We start from the raw sequence: 23,590 nt of genomic DNA, 5'->3' as shown, positions 1-23,590 counted from the left end.
ACAACACATGGATGTGCTATTGGCGGTGTGGATGACAATTGGCACCACTCTCTCCTTGATTATAACATGGTTAGATGCATCTGGGCATTGTCGACAGGCCCGGCCCTGAGGGGGGGCGAATGGGGCGGCCGCGCCGGGCCCCCGACATCAAAGGGGCCCCCTCTTGGGTCCTGATTAGCGCACAACCAGGCATTGATCTAGGGTTCGCTAAAAAAGGTTTACCCAGGCTACGCGTATGTCGTTCGGCGGAGTTCGCCATGCGAGATCCCCTCCTGGTCTGACGCTTGAAATTGATCTCGAGGATCTCCTGTGATGTTCGTGGAGCCACCATCTCCGGACGGGGCTTACCCGCGCCCTAGGCGTGCGCCCATCTGTGCGCCCCTGATACGTGTCGCCCATCCCTGCCTCCCCTCGTGGGGCCGTTAGTCACCAAAACTATCCTTCCTAATACACATCGACCCGTAATACTTGCTTTACCAAAAAAAAGACCCGTAATACTTGTTAGTCACCAAAACTGAATAAAACAATGGACCCGTAATAAAAAATAAAAAATATCCTTCCTAATACACATCGACCCGTAATACTTGCTTTACCAAAAAAAAGACCCGTAATACTTGTTAGTCACCAAAACTGAATAAAACAATGGAGGAAAATAATCCCGCCCAATCAGATCTCTTAATCCCGCCAAAATAACATCCTTATCTCTACATTGCCTTGGAATGGACCAGAAAATATAAAGATTAATATAGCCTGCTGAAACAATCAGGAGACTCTTTTGTTAGGTTGATCTCCTCCCGATCGAGCCCAACGGCTCGAACGGGCCCCTGACTCGCGCCCTGATCGGGGGCGCCTAACCAAACCATGGTTGGTGGGCCCCTGTTACCAGCGCAATATAAAGAGGTGGGGTGCCGGGGCACGCATCATGAGGTTGAGCGTGCACCATAACACCACCAACACACCAATCCTATCTAGGGTTTTGCGCTAGGCCGACGGGAAGCTCCGCCGCCACCACCTCGCCCACACTCTGCCATCTCCATGGCCGATGCTGGATCGAGCTCGTCAGCACCTGGAGAAGGTAGGTTCACCGGATGATCTAGCCTACTTCGATCCGAAGGATCTATCAATGGTATCAGCCAGATCGGGCTAGTTGATTTCGGTATAGAGAAACAAAAACAGAAAAGAAAAAGAGATCCCCTCCCAAAGAACCCTAATCAGAGGGCAAAGGAAAGTTCACCGGCAGAGGGCCTCGGGCCTCGCCGGCAAAGTGCGCCGCCACTCCGGCCGCGTCGTTCCTCTCGATCCCGAATCACATCGGCATGCCGAGGATTCGGGAAGAAGAACCACCCCGAGAAGGGCAAAGAGCACCGGACGGCCACGCGGTCGTCGGAAAAGGGCGTTGCCTCGCCGGAAGAGAAAAAAAGGTGGGGGTAACCACCGCGGCCAAATCCCTCGACGGCGGCGCGCTCATCGCAGAGGGAGGACGCGTGACCGGTGAGGAGGATGGCCACAGTGCAGAGTTGCCGCGCTCCTCTTCCTCTATCTCTCACTGGAGGAAAAATGGGGATTCTCTCTGTCTCTCTTGGAAACGAAGAGGGGAGGGGAAGGGGAAAGGGCTGGCTCGTCGGGGTGCCGCCCGGGCTCGCCGCTCCGCCCTAGCTCGCCGCGCCGGCGTGGCTCGTGGAGCCGTCACCAAGCGAGCGGGAGAGAGAGGAGCGAGCAGCTGAGAGCGAGGCGAGCGGCGCGCGGGGGGAGGAAATGACTAGGGTTCCCCTCGCCCCCAACCGCATCGATCGTTTTTTATCAGGCGAAGAGCAAAGGCGGCCGTCGGATTCAGATCGACGGTCACGGTGAAACCCTAGTCCCCACCGGGCCTGCTAGGCCGAAAGTAAAGGAGGGAGCAGGCCAGCTGGGCCGAGGCCACAGCCGTGCGTCGGGCCAGCCGCAGTGGGCGCAGCTTTGCGCTGGGCCGACTCCTTCCGCCGTGGGTGCAGCCGTGTGATACGTCTCCAACGTATCTATAATTTTTTATTGTTCCATGCTATTATATTATCTGTTTTGAATGATTATGGGCTTTATTATACACTTTTATATTACTTTTGGGACTAACCTATTGACCGGAGGCCCAACCCATATTGTTGTTTTATTGCCTGCTTCTGTATTTCAAAGAAAAGGAATATCAAACGGAGTCCAAACGGAATGAAACCTTCGGCAGCGTTATTTTTGGGAAGAATATCCCCCAGGAGACTTGGAGTTCACGTCAGAAGAGCCTCGAGGAGGCCACGAGATTGGAGGGCGCCCCCCCCTACTGGGCGCGCCCCCTGTCTCGTGGGCCCCTCGAGCACCCCTCGACCGACTTCTTTTGCCTATATAAGCCTACGTACCCTAAAACTATTGAATATCAAGATAGATTGGGAGTTCCGCCATCGCAAGCCTCTGTAGCCACCAAAAACCACTCGGGAGCCCTTCCCGGCACCCTGCCAGAGGGGGATCCATCACCGGTGGCCATCTTCATCATCCCGGCGCTCTCCATGACGAGGAGGGAGTAGTTCACCCTCGAGGCTGAGGGTATGTACCAGTAGCTATGTGTTTGATCTCTCTCTCTCATGTTCTCTCTCGTGTTCCCTCTATGGCACGATCTTGATGTATCTCGAGCTTTGCTATTGTAGTTGGATCTTATGATGTTTCTCCCCCGCTACTCTCTTGTGATGAATTGAGTTTCCCCTTTGAAGTTATCTTATCGGATTGAGTCTTTTATGAGAACACTTGATGTATGTCTTGCCGTGCTTATCTGTGGTGATAATGGGATATCATGTGCCTCTTGATGTATGTTTTGGTGACCAACTTGCGGGTTCCGCCCATGAACCTATGCATAGGGGTTGGCACACGTTCTTGACTCTCCAGTAGAAACTTTGGGGCACTCTTTGAAGTACTTTGTGTTGGTTGAATAGATGAATCTGAGATTGTGTGATGCATATCGTATAATTATGCCCACGGATACTTGAGGTGACAATGGAGTATCTAGGTGACATTAGGGTTTTGGTTGATTTGTGTCTTAAGGTGTTATTCTAGTACGAACTCTTGAATAGATTGATCCGAAAGAATAACTTTGAGGTGGTTTCGTACCCTACCATAATCTCTTCGTTTGTTCTCCGCTATTAGTGTCTTTGGAGTGACTCTTTGTTGCATGTTGAGGGATTGTTATATGATCTATCTATGTTATTATTGTTGAGAGAACTTGCACTAGTGAAAGTATGAACCCTAGGCCTTGTTTCCTATCATTGCAATACCGTTTACACTCACTTTTTTACCACTTGTTACCTTGCTATTTTTATTATTTCAGATTACAAAAACCTTTATTTACTATCTATTTTGCACTTGTATCACCATCTCTTCGCCGAACTAGTGCACCTATACAAATTACCATTGTATTGGGTGTGTTGGGGACACAAGAGACTCTTTGTTATTTGGTTGCAGGGTTGTTTGAGAGAGACCATCTTCATCCTACGCCTCCTACGGATTGATAAACCTTAGGTCATCCACTTGAGGGGAATTTGCTACTGTCCTACAAACCCGTGCATTTGCAAGCCCAACAACGTCTACAAGAAGAAGGTTGTGTAGTAGACATCAAGCTCTTTTCTGGCGCCGTTGCCGGGGAGGTTAGCGCTTGAAGGTATATCTTTAGATCTTGCAATCGAGTCTTTTAGTTTCTTGTTTTATCACTAGTTTAGTTTATAAAAGAAAACTACAAAAAAATGGAGTTAAGTTTGTTTCATACACTTCGTCTTTTTAATATCTTTCGTGAGTTTGATGGAAAGGAAAATTGTGCTCAAGTGCTAGAAGAAGAATGCTTTAAAATGCTTGGTACTAAATCTTTGAATGATGAGCATGATTTCAATGTTGTTAGTATAAACTCCTTGAATATCCATAGTACTAATGATGATTGCTCTAGTCATGATGAAAATATATCTTATGAGCATGTCAACTTTTGTGGAGTGCATGTTTGCATGAACACACCAAATAGAGAAGATGTATATTGCAAGAAGCATAAGTATTTAGGAACTAAGAGGTTGCAAGAAAGGATAGATAAGAGTGCGAAGAATTTAAGATATCTTTCCCGTTGTGAATTTTGTAATAAACAAGATCATTTACACCTCCAATGCAAATTGTTTCATGATCGGATCGTGTCCAAAAATTGTGATAATTTGATCTTCCCTTCTCATTACAATGAACTTAGATTGCTTTTGGGTTGTGAAGAGTTGAAACGTTTAACTAAGCCTATTCCAGAATTTAATCTTAGGCATTTCCTTGATATTGATCTAGAAAAGATTTATATGTTTTGTGCAGTGAATTGCATTGAAAATCCTTATATTGCCAATTCCCTAAAGAAAAGAAAGCAAATAGAAGATGAAGAGAATACTAATGAAAGGGAAGAGACTTCCCAACCTCCTCCTATTATTTATTATGATGATTCAGGTAACGAGGAGGAGCTTTCTACTCAACCAATCCCATCAATAAAGAAGGTTGAACCCACACATAATGAGAAGAAGAAAAGGAAGAGAAGGGGCAGCAAAGGTAAAAAGGTATCCCTCCCAAATGATGTTGCTCCTACTACTCATTGTGATGATGATATTTGCTTTACTATTGGTGCTATCCATATTTTTAATGATGAGAGTGATTATGCTTATGATATGTAAGGGCCCAAGCTCGGGGAAGCTATGTTTGATGAGTATGAAATATTTGAGAATATATTTGCTGAAATTAATGTTTGTCCCAAGCTTGGAGATGCTACGTTTAATGAAGATGATATTTTTAGCATCCTAAGTTTTGATATGCAAAGTTGTTATGATGATAGCATGCCTACTACCTATGATGATTATATTGATGAAAGTGGGTTCGGAAGAGTGTCAACTTTAGGAAGTAGTGATCCCACTGTTTTGGAGGATGTTGAATCTATTTGTGATGAAAATGAAAGTGGATTTGGAATAGTGTCAACTTTATTTAGTGATTCCACTGTCTTGGGAGAGGTTTCAATCGATTATGATGAGAACGAAGTTGCTACTTATGATGATTATTGTGATGAAACTTATGGTATAAAAAGTAGTGATGATTATATTTACAAAACTTGTCATGATTATGATTACCCTTTTTCTGAACGTTACTCTTTTAATGTGGAAACAATTTTTAGTGTTCAAGTCTCTTATGATACTCTCACTATTCCGAATGAGAAGAATTTTGCTTGTGTGGAGAGTAGTAAATTTTCTATGCTTGTAGATCATGAAAATAATGCTTTAGGTGCTGGTTATATAGTTGAATTCATTCATGATGCTACTGAAAATTATTATGAGGGAGGAACTTACGCTTGTAGGAATTGCAATAATATCAAGTTTCCTCTCTATGTGCTTAAAGTTTTGAAGCTATGCTTGTTTTACCTTCCACCTTTGCTAGTTGATTATTGTTCCCATAAGTTGTTTGCTCACAAAATCCCTATGCATAGGAACTGGGTTAGGCTTAAATGTGCTAGTCATATGCTTCATGATGCTCCCGTTATGTTTCAATTCTTATCTTTTATGTGAGCATCATTGCCATCATCATGCCTAGCTAAAAAGGCATTAAAGAAAAGCGCTTGTTGGGAGACAACCCAATATTTACCCTTACTATTTTTGTGTGTACAAATGATTGTGCTACTGTAGTAATCATGTTTTATAGCTTTTGTTTCAATAAAGTGCCAAGTAGGACCTTTGGGAAGACTTGGGGTGAAGTTTATGTGATCTTGCTGTAGAAAACAGAAACTTTTGCGCTCACGAGAATAGCTGCCATTTTTTACTGGAGAGTGCTTTTAGGTTGATTATTTTTTAAGATGATTAATAGACAAATTACTCAGGTCCAGCAATTTATTTCATAATTTTTGGGGTTCCAGAGGTATATGTTTGATACAGATTACTACAGACTGTTCTGTTTTTGACAGATTCTGTTTTCGTTGTATTGTTTGCTTATTTTGATGTATCCATGGCTAGTATTAAGTGGTATGAACCATAGAGAAGTTAGAATACAGTAGGTTTTACACCAATATGAATTTAGAAAGAGTTCATTACAATACCTAAGTGGTGGTTTTATTTTCTTATACTAACGGAGCTTACGAGTTTTGTGTGGTTGAAGTTTTCAAGTTTTCGGTAAAGATTCGATGGACTATGGAATAAGGAGTGGAAAGAGCCTAAGATTGGGGATACCCAAGGCACCCCAGGGTAATATTCAAGGACAACCAAGAGCCTAAGTTTGGGGATGCCCCGGATGGCATCCCCTCTTTTGTCTTCGTTCATCGGTAACTTTACTTGGAGCTATATTTTTATTCGCCACATGATATGTGTTTTGCTTGCAGCGTCATTTTATCTTGTTAGTATTTGCTTGCTGTTAGTTAGAATAATCTTTTGCTTCTTTAGTTTCAATAAAAAAAGTCAAGGATATCCTTTGCCATGCTTATTTTGCTAGTATACATGTTGCTGTTTGAAAACAGAAAGTATACCGATGTTGCAAAAATTCCCTAGAAAAGTCAGAGAATGGTATAACATTGAATATTTTTTCATATTGAGCTCTGATAAATTCATTACAGTGAGAATTTTAGTTCATAATTTTTGGAGTCAGGTAAGTATTGATACTCTTGCATTCTTTACAGACTATACTGTTTTGGTAGATTGCTGTTATGTTTGCATTGTTTGCATATGTTTGCTTGTTTAATGATTCTATTTGAGGATAGGAGTATTAAATATGCATAGACATTTAGTATTAAATTTTGAATAATAATTTTAGTGATTTGTTACAGTAGAAGATGATATGGTTTTGCATTGGTTTATACTAATCTATCTCATGAATTCTTGTTGAGTTTGTTGTGAATGAAGCTTTTGATAAAAAGAGAAGCCATGATATGAGAGCAATTAAGGAGACACAAAAGTTCAAGCTTGGGGATGCCCAAGGCACCCCAAGATAATATTTCAAAAATTCTCAAGCATCTAAGCTTGGGGATGCCCCGGTAGGCATCCCACCTTTCTTCTTCAACAATCATCGGTTAGTATCGGTTGAGCCTAAGTTTTTGCTTCTTCACATGAGTTGTGCTATCCTTGCAATGTCTTTTATTTTGCTTTGCTTGCGTATTGAATAAGATACCAAGATCTGAAATTCCTTAATGAGAGAGAGTCTTTGCATAGTTGCATAATTATTTAGCTACTCTTTGATCTTCACTTATATCTTTCGGAGTAGTTTGTCGTTTGCTCTAGTACTTCACTTATATCTTTTAGAGCATGGCGGTGGTTATATTTTGAAGAAATTGCTAGTCTCTAGTGCTTCACTTATATTATTTTGAGAGTCTTAAACAGCATGGTAATTTAAATGAAAACTATCATAGGAAGTAAATTGGATGCTATGATCAATTTGTTGCTTGATAATTGTTTTGAGATATAAAGGTAGTAATGTTAGGGTCATGCTAGTGGATAATTATGAAATTGAGAAATACTTTTGTTGAAGTTGGCAAGTCCCGTAGCATGCACGTATGGAAAAAGTTGTGTGACAAATTTGTTGCATGAGGTGCTCTTTTGATTGTCTTCCTTATGAGTGGCAGTCGGGGACGAGCGATGGTCTTTTCCTACCAATCTATCCCTCTTGGGGCATGCGTAGTAGTACTTTGCTTCGAGGGCTAAGTAGACTTTTGCAATAAGTATATGAGTTCTTTATGACTAATGTGAGTCCATGGATATACGCACACTCATCCTTCCACTTTGCTAGCCTCTCTTATTACCGCGCAACTTTCGCCGGTATTGAACCCATTATTTACCTTCCTCAAAACAGCCACCATACCTACCTATTATGTCATTTCCATAGCCATTCCGAGATATATTGCCATGCAACTTTCCATCATTCCGTTTATTATGACACGTATCATCATTGTCATATTGCTATTTGCATGATCATGTAGTTGACATCGTATTTGTGGCAAGGCCACCTTCATAATTTTCATACATGTCGCTCTTGATTCATTGCATATCCCGGTACACCGCCGAAGACATTCATATAGAGTCATATTTTGTCCTAGCTTTGAGTTGTAATTCTCGAGTTGTAAATCCATAGAAGTGTGATGATCTTCATTATTATAGCATTGTCCCAGTGAGGAAAGAATGATGAAGACTATGATTTCCCCACAAGTCGGGATGAGACTTCGGACTTTATAAAAATAAAAGAGGCCAAAGAAGCCCATCAAAAAAAAAAGAAAAAAAAAGAGAAAACGAGAGAAGGGACAATGCTACTATCTCTTTTTCCACACTTGTGCTTCAAATTAGCACCATGATCTTCATGATAGAGAGTCTCATATGTTGTCACTTTCATATACTAGTAGGAATTTTTCATTATAGAACTTGGCTTGTATATTCCAATGATGGGCTTCCTCAAAATGCCCTAGGTCTTTGTGAGCAAGCAAGTTGGATGCACACCCACTTAGTTTCTTTTTGTTGAGCTTTCATATATTTATAGCTCTAGTGCATCCGTTGCATGGCAATTCCTACTCACTCACATTGATATCTATTGATGGGCATCACCATAGCCCGTTGATATGCCTAGTTGATGTGAGACTATCTTCTCCCTCTTTTTGTCCTCACAACCACCACCATATACCACCATAGTGCTATGTCCATGGCTTACGCTCATGTATTGCGTAAGAGTTGAAAAAGCCGAAGCATGTTAAAAAGTATGAAACAATTGCTCGGCTCATCATCGGGGTTGTGCATGATGGGAGTATTTTGTGTAATGAAAATGCACATGGCCTAACTATATGATTTTGTAGGGATAAGATTTCTTTGGCTATGCTATTTTGATAGGACATGATTATTTGTTAGTATGCTTTGAAGCATTATTATTTTTATGTTTTATAAGCTTTTATCTTGAATCATTTGGATCTGAACATTCATGCCACAATAAAGAGAAATTACTTTGAAAATCATGCTAGGTAGCATTCCACATAAAAAATTCTGCTTTTATCATTTACCTACTCGAGGACGAGCAAGAATTAAGCTTGGGGATGCTTGATATGTCTCCAACGTATCTATAATTTTTTATTGTTCCATGCTATTATATTATCTGTTTTGAATGATTATGGACTTTATTATACACTTTTATGTTACTTTCGGGACTAACCTATTGACCGGAGGCCCAGCCCATATTGCTGTTTTATTGCATGTTTCAGTATTTCGAAGAAAAGGAATATCAAACGGAGTCCAAACGGAATGAAACCTTCGATAGTGTTATTTTTGGGAAGAATATCACCCAGGAGACTTGGAGTTCACGTCAGAAGATCCTCGAGGAGGCCACGAGATAGGAGGGCGTGCCCCCCTACTGGGCGCGCCCCCCTGTCTCGTGGGCCCCTCGAGCACCCCCCGACCGACTTCTTTCGCCTATATAAGCCTACGTACCCTAAAATCATTGAATATCAAGATAGATCGGGAGTTCCGCCGCCGCAAGCCTCTGTAGCCACCAAAAACCTCTCGGGAGCCCTTCCCGGCACCCTGCCGGAGGGGGATCCATCACTGGTGGCCATCTTCATCATCCCGGCGCTCTCCATGACGAGGAGGGAGTAGTTCACCCTCGAGGCTGAGGGTATGTACCAGTAGCTATGTGTTTGATCTCTCCCTCTCTCGTGTTTTCTCTCGTGTTCCCTCTATGGCATGATCTTGATGTATCCCGAGCTTTGCTATTGTAGTTGGATCTTATGATGTTTCTCCCCCTCTACTCTCTTGTGATGAATTGAGTTTCCCCTTTGAAGTTATCTTATCGAATTGAGTCTTTTATGAGAACACTTGATGTATGTCTTGCCGTGCTTATCTGTGGTGACAATGGGATATCATGTGCCTCTTGATGTATGTTTTGGTGACCAACTTGCGGGTTCCGCCCATGAACCTATGCATAGGGGTTGGCACACGTTCTTGACTCTTCAGTAGAAACTTCGGGACACTCTTTGAATTACTTTGTGTTGGTTGAATAGATGAATCTGAGATTGTGTGATGCATATCGTATAATCATGCCCATGTATACTTGAGGTGACAATGGAGTATCTAGGTGACATTAGGGTTTTGGTTGATTTGTGTCTTAAGGTGTTATTCTAGTACGAACTCTTGAATAGATTGATCCGAAAGAATAACTTTGAGGTGGTTTCGTACCCTACCATAATCTCTTTGTTTGTTCTCCGCTATTAGTGTCTTTGGAGTGACTCTTTGTTGTATGTTGAGGGATTGTTATATGATTTATCTATGTTATTATTGTTGAGAGAACTTGCACTAGTGAAAGTATGAACCCTAGGCCTTGTTTCCTATCATTGCAATATCATTTACACTCACTTTTTTTACCACTTGTTACCTTGCTGTTTTTATTATTTCAGATTACAAAAACCTTTATCTACTATCTATTTTGCACTTGTATCACCATCTCTTCGCCGAACTAGTGCACCTATACAAATTACCATTGTATTAGGGGTGTTGGGGACACAAGAGACTCTTTGTTATTTTGTTGCAGGGTTGTTTGAGAGAGACCATCTTCATCCTATGCCTCCTACGGATTGATAAACCTTAGGTCATCCACTTGAGGGAAATTTGCTACTGTCCTACAAACCTGTGCACTTGCAGGCCCAATAACGTCTACAAGAAGAAGGTTGTGTAGTAGACACCGCGCGCTAGGCCTTAGGCCGCAGCCGCACGCCGTTTTGAATGTTTTCTCTGTTATTCTTTACAGAGCAGAGTTTCACGAATTTTGTCCTGTTTTTTTTGGCAAATTATAGTACGATTATCTATTCAAAACACTCCAATGAAAATTTGTTCAGACAATAGAATAGTAAACTGGAAAAGTTTCTGAAAACGAAAATTGAAAATTTTCAGAAACAGAAAAGTTCATGAATTTTATAAAGAAATAATAAAGTTCATGAATTTTTATTTAATCAAATAAAAGTTTCTGTAAAAAGTAAAAAGTTCGTGAATTTTTTATTCACGTTTTTCCGCTGCGTAAATAATTATTAGTGCTCTTTAAAAGAAAATAAAAGTTTAGATAGAATTATGTTTTTAAGAGCATGTTAAATTAATTATTGAAATGATATGATTATGTTATTTTTTATGACCAACATTATTAATAACATGATCATGTTTCATTATTGAAATTTAAAGGTGCATTTATTTCTAATATTTTGCCCAACGGTAATATAGATTTAATTGCATAGACAATTGTATGTTTAATTTGACCAATGTTAGATTATTGCATATGATTGTTATACTGATGTCACTTAAATTGTGATTTCAGGAGGCTTTCACTTGATGAGTTGTCTAAAAGAAGTTCCGACACTCAGAGGTGACAACCACACTGAGTGGAGGAAGAAAGTTGAACTAGCATTTGTTTGTGCTGATCTTGACTGGGTTGTGGAGAAACCACAGCCGGTCAGACCCATAGAGCCAGTAAGAGAGGCTACTGATGATGATGTTGCATGGGCGAAAAAGAAGGGGGACTATGCTCCTTTGGAGCAGTCCTACCTTATAGATAACCAAAAATGGGTCAATGCAAACAAAAAGTGCATAACTTTTATAAAGAATACAATCGAGAGCATCATTGTGGGCTCCATTGCAGAGTGCACTTCCGTAGGGGAGTTGCTTACAAAGATAAAGAGCCAGTTCACTGGCTCTTCAAAGATATATGCAACCCAAGTGTTAGAGCAACTGGTGACACAGCGCTACACGGGTGGTAGTCATGGAATAAGAGAGCACATCCTGAGGATGAGCAATATGGCAGCAAAGCTAAAGCCCATGGATGAGGATCTGGAGATCAAACCAAAGGTCCCGGTCCACCTGGTCATGGCTTCACTACCAAAGGAGTTTGAAACTTTTGTTGTAAACTATAATATGACCCCTAGAACATGGGACATTGAAAAGACAATAGCAATGTGTGTCCAAGAAGAGGACAGACTCAAAGCCGCACATGGTGGTTCACTCAACTATGTGAAGGATTACAAGAAAAAGAACTACAGTCAAAACAACAAAAGTTCTCCTTCAAAGCATGGAGAAGTCCCCTATCAGCATCAGCATCAGCAATAGTCTTTCTTAGTGGACAAAGACACTTGTCTCCACTGCAAGCAGAAAGGGCATTACAAGAAAGACTGCACTGCTTGGGTGCAGTCAGTCATGGCAAAAAGAGGTAACAATATAGTTTCATTTGTAAATGAATCCTTGTATACACAGTTTTCACAATCCACTTGGTGGATTGATTCAGGAGCAACTGTTCATGTTGCAAATTCTTTACAGGGATTCCATTCGACGCGAACTACGCTAAGAAGCGAAAGACGCATTGAAGTGGCAAACGGAGTTGAAGCAGAAGTTGAAGCTGTCGGTGACATCTCCTTGGAGTTAGCTGACGGATTCAATCTTCTACTTAGAGATGTTTTATTTGTTACATCATGTCATAGAAACTTAGTTAGTGTTTCTTGTTTGGACAAAGATAATTATGAATGTTATTTTGGACATGGCAAGTGTGCCATTTGGTATAACAATGCTTATGTGGGTGATGCTTTACTACATGATGAGCTTTATTTGTTATCACTTCGTGAAAAAGTTTATTCTGTTTGCAATGTGAAAGAAAATGTTTCCGCATTGAATAAAGAACAAAATAAAAGAAAAAGAACATTCGACTCATCGAAATTATGGCACTGTTGCTTGGGCCATATTTCGAAGGGGAGAATAGAAAGATTAGTCAAAAGTGAAATTCTTCCTCCGTTAGAATTTTCAGACTTAGAACAATGCATAGATTGCGTTAAAGGAAAGTACGTAAAACAAATCAAAAAAGGTGCAACCCATAGCACATGCACACTAGAAATCATCCACACTGACATTTGTGCACCATTTTCGGTGAAAAGTGTGGATGGATATGACTCGTTCATAACATTCACAGATGATTACTCTCGCTATGGATATATTTATCCAATCAAAGAAAGATCTGAAGCGTTGGATAAATTTAAAATATTCAAAGCTGAAGTTGAAAATCAACATGATAAAAGAATAAAGATAGTCAGGTCCGACCGTGGGGGAGAGTACTATGGTCGGCACACTCCATATGGCCAAGTCCCTGGACCTTTTGCAAAGTTCTTGCAGGATACTGGCATAGTAGCCCAGTATTCAATGCCGAGCGAGCCTCAGCAAAATGGAGTAGCTGAAAGGCGCAACCATACACTTATGGATATGGTGCGTAGTATGATGAGTTATTCCAACTTGCCATTGGGATTATGGATGGAGGCGCTTAAAACCGCCATTCACATTCTCAATAGAGTACCAAGCAAGTCGGTGCCCAAAACACCATACAATCTATGAACAGGAAGGGTGCATTCTCTACAACACTTCAGGGTGTGGGGGTGCCCTGCTGAGGCCAAAATGTTTAATCCAAACATTGCAAATCTAGATCCCAAAACAGTGAGTTGCCACTTCATTGGCTATCCAGACAGATCAAAGGGTTTCCGTTTCTACTGCCTAGACAAATATACAAAGTTTGTAGAAACGAGACATGCAGTCTTCTTAGAGGACGAAATGATGAGGGGGAGCTTGGTAGCTCAGAAAATTGATCTTGAGGAGAAGAGGGTGCATGCACCTAATCCGATGATTCAGGAGCCATTTTTCTCACTACCAGTTGCAACTCCACCCATGACAACTATGGGGACAGACCCAGAACCTGTCCGTCAGGAGCCGACTGAACCCGTTGTTGAGCATGAAAGTGAGGTGCAGCAGCAAATTTTAGAAGAAGTGCCAGAAGTTGAGGCACAGAATGTGCCAGAAACTGAGGCCCTTAGAAGGTCTACAAGACCAAGAAAGTCAGCTATTTCTACTGACTTTAAAGTTTATAACATAGAAATGGTTCATATGGAAAAAGATCCCACCTCATATGAAGAAGCCATGAGAAGCCCTCATTCATCGATGTGGATGAAGGCAATGGAAGACGAGATGAAATCAATGAGTTCCAAAGATGTTTGGGACTTAGAGGAAATTCCTAAAGGAGCCAAAACAATAGGCTGCAAATGGGTCTACAAAATTAAGTATGACTCTAAAGGGAATGTAGAAAAATATAAAGCATGACTCGTGACAAAAGGATTTACACAAAGAGAAGGGATAGATTACAAAGAGACATTTTCTCCGGTCTCATGTAAGGATTCCTTCAGAATCATAATGGCATTAGTTGCTCATTTTGATTTAGAGTTACATCAAATGGATGTAAAGACGGCATTTCTCAACGGAGATTTAAAAGAAAATGTCTACATGAAATAACCCAAGGGTTTTATCATGAAAGTCAAGGAAAATATGGGATGCCGCCTAAAGAAATCCATTTATGGATTAAAGCAAGCCTCTAGGCAGTGATATTTAAAGTTTAATCAAATGATTAAAAGTTTTGGATTTAAAGAAAATATTGAGGATAACTGCATTTATGCAAAGTTTAAAAATGGGAAATATATTTTCCTAATCTTGTATGTGGATGACATTCTGCTTGCTAGCAGTGATGTTAGTCTACTACAAGAAACAAAGAAGTTCTTATCCTCGAATTTTGACATAACAGATCTTGGTGAAGCATCATATGATTTGGGCATAGAAATTCACCGAGATAGAAACAATGTAGTCTTAGGACTATCGCAGAAAGCATATTTAGAAAAGGTTCTTAAAAAGTATAATATGCATGTGAGTAAAGCCACACCTGCTCCTATAGTTAAGGGCGATAGTTTTGGGAAATTTCAATGTCCCAAGAACCAGTATGAGATCGATCAAATAAAAGGAGTACCATATGCTTCGGCGTTGGCAGCTTGCAGTATGCACAAGTGTGCACTTGCCCTGAGTTAGCCTTTATCACCGGGGTACTTGGTAGATATCAAGATAATCCAGGCATAGAGTACTGGAAGATGGTAAAGAAAGTATTGCGTTATGCGCAAGGCACGAAGGACTACATGCTAACATACAAGAGATCTGATTCCCTAGAGATAAAAGGGTATTCAGACGCAGATTTTGCAGGGGACAAAGATGATAGAAAATCCACGTCAGGATACGTATTCACCCTCGCTGGGGGAGCTATTTCGTGGAAAAGCTCCAAACAGTCGATAGTTGCATCATCCACGATGTATGCAGAATTCATAGCATGCTTCGAAGCCACGGGGCAGGCGATATGGCTAAAGAAATTTGTACCCGACTTGAAAGTGGTAGATTGTATTCACAAACCACTAAATATGTACTGCGACAATCAGCCCGCGGTATTTTACACTCACAACAACAAGTCGAGTAATGCTGCCAAAACAATAGAGATAAAGTATTATGTTGTGAAAGATAAAATCCAGGATCAAACTATAAGTCTCGAGCATATAAAGACAAAAGAAATGCTTGCGGATCCGCTAACCAAAGGCTTACCACCCAATGTGTTCAAGGAACACTTAGCCGGCATGGGTTTAAGGGAAAGCCTTATGATTCCTGAATAGGCCCAAAAGGAACAGAATTTGTTTCTGAACAAAACGTATGTTGTAGCTGAATGATTCTATCGGCAATTGAGCTGTGACGATGAAACATGCTCTATGTACCAATATGCGATGAAACAAATAAAATAGAAAGTATAAGGTTAAAAGTAAAGTTGATATCAAGGGGGAGAATGTTAGGTTGATCTCCTCCCGATCGAGCCCAACGGCTCAATCGGGCCCCTGACTCACGCCCTGATCGGGGGCGCCCAACCATACCATGGTTGGTGGGCCCCTGTCGCCAGCGCAATATAAAGAGGTGGGGTGCCGGGGCACGCATCATGAGGTTGACCATGCACCACAACACCACCAACACACCAATCTGATCTAGGGTTTTGCGCTAGGCCGACGGGAAGCTCCGCCGCCACCACCTCACCCACACTCCTCCATCTCCATGGCCGGTGCTGGATCGAGCTCGTCAGCACCTGGAGAAGGTAGGTTCACCAGATGATCTAGCCTACTCCGATCCGAAGGATCTATCATCTTTATCATTCATCAATCAACAACATAAGCAGATGCAACGTCTCTGAGTCTGGAGCGGCCTAGAGATTGAAGCGAAGGATCTTCTTGTCCTTCCCTGATGGCTTCTCCAGGGGGTGGTCATGGGAACCATGATGATAATGGATCAGAACCACCAACAGTGAGATTCTTACTTGTATTCTTCGTATCCTCCTTTTCATCTTCCTAGTGATTTTTTGTCTTCATATCCTCCTTTTCCCTGATGGCAAATAAACATGGTTGTTAAACATTTGTGTATTAACTAAAATGTATATTGATTGATATAGGATGTGCAAGAAACCGCAGCTAGCAATGCGAACGATCATATTAATGAAAGGGTACCAAAGATTGGAATGAATTTTTATCTGATGAAGAGGCTTATTCCTTTTATAACAAGTATGCTGAAATTATGGGTTTTAGCGTCCGGAGAGGCAGTAAGCATAAAGTAAAGAACTCCAATACAATACAACAGAGAACATTTTTCTGTTCTCGTCAAGGTATGGACTACTTGTAATTTGTTTGGAGTATAATAATTTTTAGATGCACTAAGACAATAATTTAAACTATTTGGAACTCGTGCTGAAGATAAGAGAGAAGATACATTCAGTTATAGTAGGCCTGAATCACGATGTGGATGTAATGCACATATGAAAATAAGTCTTAGGAATGGATTTTATCAACTTTACGAATTTGAGGAGACACATAACCACATTCTTGCTACTGGAACCATGGCCCAATACTTGAGATCTCACAGAAAAGTGATAGATGCACAAATAGCAGCTGCAGAGGTTGCAAAGTCTGTAGGCATTTCAAATAAAGCAACTATTGATCTTATGGCCAAAGAAGCATGTGGACAAGAAAACCTTGGTTTTATCCCTCGAGACATGAAAAATTGTTTGTACTCAAAAAGAACATTGCAAGCAGCGAAAGGTGATACAGGGGGAGTGTTAGAATACATGGAGAAGAAGGTAGTAGAAGATGTCAAGTTTTTTTATTCAATTCAAGTAGATGAGGACGATTTGATAACTAATATATTTTGGGCTGACTCCAAAATGGTCTCAGACTATGCAACTTTCGGTGATGTTATAAGTTTTGACACCACATATAGGAAACTAAATGATGGGCGTCCATTTGGTTTGATTGTTGGGGTGAATAATCACAAGAAAACTATTATGTTTGGTGTTGCACTTCTCTATGATGAAAATGCTGAAAGTTTTGGTTGGCTTCTTCAAACTTTTCTATAAGTTATGTCAGGGAAACATCCACAAACAATTCTTACCGATGAAGATGCAGCAATGGCCAAGGAAATCAGTGAAGTTCTACCTCACCCTCACCAGACTTTGTGTGTGGCATATGAATCAAAATGCTTGCAAGCACCTTGCTGGAGTTGTTCCAGAATATAAGAAGTTCAATAGTGATTTCCAGCACTGTATCTATGACATAGAGGACGAAGAAGAATTTATAAGTGCATGGAATGATATGCTTGATAACTATGGACTACGTGAGAATACATGGCTCCAAAGGTTGTTCGAGAAAAGGGAGCAATGGGCACTAGTGTATGGTAGAAATACATTCTCTGCCCACATGAGCACTACCCAAAGAAGTGAAAGCATGAACAATGAACTGAAGCATTACATCAATATTAAATATGACATGCTTACTTTTTTCGAGCATTTCGAACGGCTTGTTGCAGATAAAAGATTTGAAGAAGTGAAGTGTGACTTCAAGGCATCACAAACTACTTCCAAGATGAAGGCGGAATGTAGTTGTAACTACATATACTCCAGCAATATTCAAGATGTTTCAGGAGGAAGTGCTTCTGACCCTGAATTATGACACATTCCTTCGTGATGACACAAAACGTGAGCATGTTGTTAGATTTGCTCCAAATGAAGAAAGGGTGAATTGTAGTTGCAAGAAGTTTGAATTTGCTGGAATTATGTGCCGTCATTGCTTAAAGGTACTTGATATCAATAATATCAAGCATATCCCTGAACAATATATCATGAAAAGGTGGACAATAGACGCCAAAGTTCTAGAGATAACAAGCAATCGCAATCTACATGAGGATCGAAAAGCAAAAATGTCAAACTACTACAAGGAGTTGTGCAGAATGTTTGTGAAAATAGCTGCTCGTGCCTCTGAATCGGATGAAACATATGATATGGTTGTTAAATGTGCAGAGCAGCTAGCCGAAGCTGTGGAGGAACACTTGAAAAATAGAACTGATCCTGATCCTGATCCAGATTTGGGAAACTCCTCCGTTTCGCAAGGTATACATTGTACTACTAATTGCATAGAGTTGTGTATAAGACTTACATTTTAATTTATAGTTGCAGGTCCGCTTATCGACTCTAGTGGAGTTTCAAAACACAACGAGGGGCTTGCCAAGCGAAGAGGTATGAAGGAGAAGGAGAAGACTGCACGAGGATCAGCAAGACCCATTGGTGGACTGGAGAAAGCAATAACAAAGAAGAAAAAGAAGACATATCATCCTTTACCAGTACAACCTCAAAGCACATCACTGGTCTGAAACTGTCCCACTTTTTTCACATAGAAATTTTAATTTTAATCACATTTACCCATCACTTTTTATAGGGTCATTTGGAGCTTATGGCAAATCAGATGGCCGCACCGCAATTACTGTACAACCCATTTCTAAATGCTTCCATGCACCCAACACTTGCTAATACAATTATCATGTCACCACAACCCGCTGGGGGTTTAGAGAAAGCAAAAACAAACCAGGAAAAGAAGACCGATGATTCTTCACAACTACAATCTCAAAGCGCATCAACGGTATAAAACGATCCAACTTGTTTCACATAGAAAAAATAGTTCTACTAACATTTATCTATCGCTTTTTATAGGGGTATTTGGATTTTATGCAAAATCAAATGGGTGCACCACAATTGCAGTACAACCCATTCCTAAATGCTTCAATGCAGCAATTGCTTGGTAACACAATCTCGATGTCACCGCAACCCACTGGTCGCTTGGCGAAAGGAAAAACAAAAAAGAAAAAGAAGACAACCGATTCTTCACAAGCACAACTTACAAGCACATCAATGGTATAAAACTGTCACACTTTTTTCATAGAAATTAATTTTACTGACATTCATCTATCACTTTGTAACACCCGGATAATTAAGCTACAGTAATCCCTGCTAATGATGCCACGTCACCTCGGTTACCGTGATTAAACTCACTTTGATTCGAACGCGGTTCAAATTCAATTGAAAACATAGGCAAACAATAAAAGTTTTCAAAAATTAAATCTAAAATGTTCGGGGGTTGTCAAATATTACAAAGTTAATTATGGTGGGGTGCACACATTTTTATAAAGTATCTAGATAGACTAAATAAAATAAAACAGAAAAAAAATAAGAAAAGACAAAGAAAACAAAAATGGGAGAGGGGGAGAAAACCCCACTCGCCCAACTGCGCCAAGCCCCCTCCTGGCCCAGCCGGCCACCCCCTGGCCCGGCCCAACCCCCTCACTCCCTTATCCCCCCCGGTCGGCAGGAAACCCTAGCCGCACCCATTCCCCCCCGATCCCCTCCTCCTCCCTCCCCGCGCCGATCCGGATCGGCACCGGCCGATCCCGTCGCCCCCCTCGTCGCCGTCGGCCGCCTCCCCGCCCTCCTCCTCACCGGTCGACCCCGACCGCCCCGAGCAGCTTTCCGAGACCCTGTGCCCCCCCTCGTGAGCTCTCCCCTCGACCCCCGCTCTCCCCTCGTCCCCCTCCCGAACGTCGCCGCCTCCCCGTCGTCGGCTCCGGCCGCCCCCCCCCCCCCCCGCGCACCGGCCCTCCCTCTTCCTTCCCCCGCCACGGAGCACGGGAACGTGCTCCCCGGCCTCCCTCTCCCTTCTCCTCGCCCGGGCCTCGGCCCCGGCGAGCACGCCGCACCCGAGCTCCCCTCCGTCGCGGATCTCGTCGCCGGCGCCCCCCCGGTGACCAAATGGTCACGGGGCCGAGCCCGTGGTGCTCAGCGCGCCGCGCAAGCACCCCCCCGGCCCCCGTAGCGCGCCCCCGTCGGGGCCCGAACCACCCCGCCGCCTCCGCCGCTCGCCGGCGCCGATTCCGGCCGAGTCCGGCCGCGCCACTGCCACCATTGGACGCGCCGTCCTCCCCGCTTCCGAACGCACCGCCCGCGCCCCTTTTTGGCCACCGAATGACGAAGTCCGGCGAGGTCCGGCGCCCCCTCCGCCGCGGACGCCCACCGGGGCTCCCCAACGCCGGCCGCCGACGTGGCCGCCCGGGGCCACCGCCTGGGCCACTGACTGGTGGGCCGAGGCCCCCCCCCCCCGCCGCCCTGATTGACTCGGTCAGCTGGGCTGACCGGTCCACCCCCCTGCCTATGACATGGGGGCCCCACCCCCCAGGACGTTTTTAAAATAAAAGAAAAGGGAAAAGGAATTTAGATAAATATAATTAATAAAAATAATAATGAATAAATTAATTAATTAATTAATTAATTAATTAAGTAAATAATTAATTTAATTAATCCTGATTAATTAAACCTAATGACTAATTAACCTAATTAACTACTGTTAATTAAACTTAACTAAGATAATTAGTTAACAGAGTATGACGAACGGGACCCACATGTCCGGGTTGACCTAGTCAACCCTGTTGACTGCTGACGTCAGCATGGCATCATGCTGACGTCATAATTCCATTTTTCGAATTAAATAATTAATTGATTAAATTCCAGAAATTAATAAAATCTTTAAAAAATCATATCTTTTAATCCGTAACTCGGATTAAAATATTTTCAACATGAAAGTTGCTCAGAACGACGAGACGAATTTGGATATGCAGTCCGTTCGTCCGCCACACCCCCTAACCTATCGAACCCGCAACTTTCCCCCTCTGGCTCCTCTGCCCGAAAACACGAAACACCCGGAATACTTTCCCGGATGATTCCCCCCTTAACCAGTACCACCTCATACCACGTTAGGGCACGCCTAGCATCGCTTCTTGACATGTCATGCATCGATATGCATCTGTTTACTTGGTATTCATTGTTTCTTCCCCCTCTTCTCTCCGGTAGACTACGAGACCGACGCTGCTGCTGCCCAGTTCGACTACGGTGTTGACGACCCCTCTCTCTTGCCAGAGCAACCAGGCAAGCTCCCCTTTGATCACCAGATATCGCCTACTCTTCTCTATACTGCTTGCATTAGAGTAGTGTAGCATGTTACTGCTTTCAGATACTCCTATACTGCTGCATAGCCTGTCCTTGTTACTTCTGTTGTTACCTTACCTGCAATCCTATATGCTTAGTATAGGATGCTAGTACATTCATCTGTGGCCCTACATTCTTGTCCGTCTGCCGTGCTATACTATCGGGCCGTGATCACTCGGGAGGTGATCACGGGTATATACTATATACTTATACATGATACATGTGAGACTAAAGTCGGGTCGGCTGGTGGAGCACCCGCGAGTGGATCTTGAGGCGGAGCGACAGGGCAGGTTGAGACCGCCTAGGAGAGAGGTGGGCCTGGCCCTGTTCGGCGTTCGCGGATACTTAACACGCTTAACGAGGTCTTGGTATTTGATCTGAGTTGGCTACGAGCTTATACGCACTAACCATCTACGCGGGAGTAGTTATGGGTATCCCGGCGTCGTGGTATCAGCCGAAGCACTTCGTGATGCCAGCGACTGAGCGGCGCGCGCTGGATTGGACTGGAACGCCACTAGGCTAGGTCTGCTTCCGGCCGCGTTCGCAACGTGCAGGTGTGCATTGGGCGATGGGCCCAGACCCCTGTGCGCTTAGGTTTAGACCGGCGTGCTGGCCTCTCTGTTGAGCCTAGGTAGGGCTGCGACGTGTTGATCTTCCGCGGCCGGGCATGACCCAGGAAAGTGTGTCCGGCCAAATGGGATCAAGCGTGTCGGGTAAGTTGGTGCACCCCTGCAGGGAAGTTAATCTATTCGAATAGCCGTGATCTTCGGTAACAGGACGACTTGGAGTTGTACCTTGAGCTTATGACAACTAGAACCGGATACTTGATAAAACACACCCTTCCAAGTGCCAGATACAACCGGTGGTCGCTCTCTCTCAGGGATATGAGGAGGGGATCGCCGGGTAGGATTATTGCTATGTGATGTTACTTGGAGGACTTCAGATCGTCCTCTTCTACCTGTTGCAAGACAGGTGACCAGAAGCGTAGTCTTCGTTAAGACTAGCTACCCCCCTCTTATTCTGGCATTCTGCAGTTCAGTCCACTGATATGGCCCTTTACACATATATCCATGCATATGTAGTGTAGCTCCTTGCTTGCGAGTACTTTGGATGAGTACTCACGGTTGCCTTGTTCCCCCTTTTCCCCTACCTCTACTCGATTGCTGCAACCAGACGATGGAGCCCAGGAGCCAGACGCCACCGTCGATAACGACTACTACACTGGAGGTGCCTACTACTACGTGCAGCCCGCTGACGACGACCAGGAGTAGTTAGGAGGATCCCAGGCAGGAGGCCTGCGCCTCTTTCGATCTGTATCCCAGTTTGTGCTAGCCATCTTATGGCAACTTGTTTAACTTATGTCTGTACTCAGATATTGTTGCTTCCGCTGACTCGTCTATGATCGAGCACTTGTATTCGAGCCCTCGAGGCCCCTGGCTTGTATTATGATGCTTGTATGACTTATTTATGTTTTAGAGTTGTGTTGTGATATCTTCCCGTGAGTCCCTGATCTTGATCGTACACGTTTGCGTGCATGATTAGTGTACGATTGAATCGGGGGCGTCACAAGTTGGTATCAGAGCCGACTGCCTGTAGGAATCCCCCATCCACACTCCTTGGCCGAAGTCGAGTCTAGACATTGCAAAAACTTTTACTAACTTGGCTGTGTGCCTTACGGGCCCACGTCGCCATTGGGTGGTATTAGGATCTTTTACTCCTCGACCTTTACTCTGGGACTCTGAACTCTCTTCTACTCGGGTTAAACGAATTTACTAACTAACACTAGGATCCCGTGACCACATTCACCCCAAAGTTGGATAAAGCCATAGTTGTTTCTTGGAATTGTATTTTGATCAATTTCCACACTGTCATTTGACTCCTTTGAAACATCTTTGTTTCAGATGGAACCCACGAGGCAGGTCGTGCGCCACACGACGGCCATTGGTGCCTCGGGATCACCTGCGGTGCTAGCAGAGATGATGACCTATCTGGGTTATCGCTGGCACCCTGAGTACTCCGTCTATGAGGAGTACCAGGACTATAACCAGGAGCAGTACCGCGCCATCGTCCACCTCTACTCTCGGGAGTATGACTCCACTACTGTGCTGCACACCGCACATGGTGTTGGGGTGACTATCGATATGGCAGTCCACGATGCTGCTTATGCTGCTCTGACACGTCTTCGTGCAGAGTATCGAGAGTTGGACACCTCCCCCTTCAGGCACATTGCTATCGCGTCTGATGTTGGTGAGGAGGGTTACTACACTGCTGCCTACTCCACTGTCACCAGAGAGCCCTTCTACCATCAGAACTTTGTTCTGCATGCTGATGGGCTGGATCGAGCTAACCGAGCTCTTCGCCA

General features: G+C 43.2%; 1 pseudogene; it reads left to right on the top strand.

Moving 5' to 3' along the window:
- The first annotated feature begins 16,118 nt into the window (after window positions 1-16,118).
- LOC123077587 (protein FAR1-RELATED SEQUENCE 5-like) lies at window positions 16,119-18,569 on the top strand (annotated as a pseudogene).
- The last annotated feature ends 5,021 nt before the right edge of the window (window positions 18,570-23,590 follow it).

This window comes from Triticum aestivum, chromosome 1B, assembly GCF_018294505.1.
Source record: "Triticum aestivum cultivar Chinese Spring chromosome 1B, IWGSC CS RefSeq v2.1, whole genome shotgun sequence".
In the NCBI taxonomy this organism is placed as follows: Eukaryota; Viridiplantae; Streptophyta; class Magnoliopsida; order Poales; family Poaceae; genus Triticum; species Triticum aestivum.
This window is presented reverse-complemented; position numbering and strand designations above follow the sequence as displayed.